Source organism: Cryptomeria japonica, chromosome 5 (assembly GCF_030272615.1).
Source record: "Cryptomeria japonica chromosome 5, Sugi_1.0, whole genome shotgun sequence".
Taxonomy (NCBI): Eukaryota; Viridiplantae; Streptophyta; class Pinopsida; order Cupressales; family Cupressaceae; genus Cryptomeria; species Cryptomeria japonica.
Window position 1 is genome coordinate 212,118,092 of NC_081409.1, and position 2,432 is coordinate 212,120,523.

A 2,432-nucleotide genomic window follows, 5' to 3' on the forward strand; every position below is an offset into this window, starting at 1 on the left:
TTGGAGTTTTTTGGACAAGTGTTTAATTTGATTGCTAGGAATGTTTGAAGTCTTTGGGTAATTTTCTGATTTTCTAATTTGGCAATGTTTATGAATAGTCACAAAAGACAAAGAAGACAAAAATGGCCATTTGACTTAACTATGAAACACACTAAAAGCTGACATTGAAAGGGGCCTAAATTAGCCTAGATTTTACTGGTATTAACAGATAAAAACACTTTGAAGCATACACTACCTAGGCTGGAAAGATAATTCTACTTGCTAAGTTCCCACTTAGATTTCTCCAAATACCGAAACAATGTAGACAAATAGAGATTTTGGTAGCACTGATTGCCCCTTACATGACACACACTTCTCGGGCTTACCAAAATCTCATACCTCGAAGATCCGAAGATCTTATAAACCGAGGGTTATCTATCTCTATAATGAATAGTAGTAATGTGGGGCAACTTTGGAGGTCTGACCTCCTACGCCAACAAGCAAATGGATTTGGGCTACCAAAACAATGGTTCATAGTAATTATTTGAGGAATAAAGCTAGTATGCGGATTTTGCAAAGCGAGCTACTAAAAGCTTTGAAAACCCTTATCAGAAGACTTGAATTCAAATTGCACTTCGGCCGCAAGCAACCTTTTGGCAAAGGCTTTTATATAGCGGCCCAAAGAGAAATACCACTTGAAAATCGCTAAGAGATGATGAAATCCCCAAAGCTATTCTTGTTTCAAAATACCCTTGTGGGGTGACAAATTCCCCAACAAAGATATCCCTCTACTAAAAAAGAAAACGTGGGTGCCATTATCACCTTTCTCTTTCTCCCAAGACCTTGAAGGCGGGTGGAAAGGTACTTAATGCAACAGTGGGCCCACCTTACAAAACAATCAAGCGCTCAAAACACAAAAAATAGAGGTGCATTCCTTCTAAACAAAGCAGTTGTGAGCTAAGCTAAACATTAGGCAATCCATTTTAATTCCATTAAGACAATTCAATTGTGAGTTATTCTAATGAAAAATCAATCACATGAATTTCTTTGAGCTTTTGATCTTTGACAATCGTCTTGCACCGAGCAAAATAGTAGTTGAATCTATGTTTTAATCTTCATCCCACATAGGCCAAGATGCTACACAAACTGATTAGTAACCCCTGAAACTTAGAGTTCAAACATATTACTACAACTCCTTCGATTTGTGACAACAATGCCATAATTAACACTATTCTCATTCACCTTTTGTGGTCTTACTTGTTTGAATCTAATAACTCTTTTTACTTGTCTCATTTCTTTAAATAGTTTACTCCAAATTTCTCTTTTTAGATTGTGTCAGTGCCAATCTTGGTTTCCAAAACCACCTTGGGTCTCAATAGGGTTTTCAGAACACATTCAAGAATCAACAAGAATCACACAACTTTCAATATGCTAAATGCTTTTCTTGAGATATCTCTATTGACAAGATGAAAATATTCAAAGAATTTGGAAAATCAATTTTTCTATTTAGAAAGGAGTTTCAAAACCATTAGTAGAGTATGCCAAAGTTTCAAAGGAGAAGATATAGCCATTTGCAAAATCCATAAGGTTTTGAAATCTCTTTCAAAACCCAACAAGGTTCTCAAAAGCATTCAAACTTATGATCAACTTTTTCTAGTTATTGTTTTAAATTTTGGTGGCAATCATTGACATAAAAATAAAAATCTCGCACACCAAAACAAACTCATTTCAATAATATAATATATAATATAGATACACTTTATTATTGCTATTATTACTCAATAGCTATCGAGGTGGGTACTCGCCATTGTTCTCAAGTACATAAGATCTTATACATCTAAATACATATATTTCATGTTATTAACTCAACTCATATATCCCATATTATTAACTCAACTCGATAATCTAATTGACTCAAATTATCTCCTAAATAACATTAGGTACCCATTTTTCTATAGGTTGCAAGTTAGAGGTTTGGCTCCAACAATTGTAAAGGACACAACTGCTCAAAGCAATATATAATTACATAAAACGAGAGACAAACCACTCTATAGAACATAGTAGGACCACCTTAAATTAGACATAATAGAACATAAAGTATTAAACAACTAAAATTAAATGACTCAAAACTTCCTTCTCATTTTATTTCTACTACCTATTTATTCAACCTACAAATCAAATACATCCTTGTTCTCCTTATTCTTTTTTAATGCCTTCATGTAAAAATTAACTAATTTTCTAATTGTTTAAAAATATCAAAAAGTATTATTTTTTTGGGAATAAAATTATAGTTATTATGACGTTTTATTCAACTTATTAAAGATAAAATACATTACTAGACTTACTAAACATCCTTTTTTAAATAGAGCAGGTTATTGTATATATCTTTATAATTAATTATGATCACACGATTCTGGGCAAGTAAAGCAACTAATTTATAACTAAATATTAGT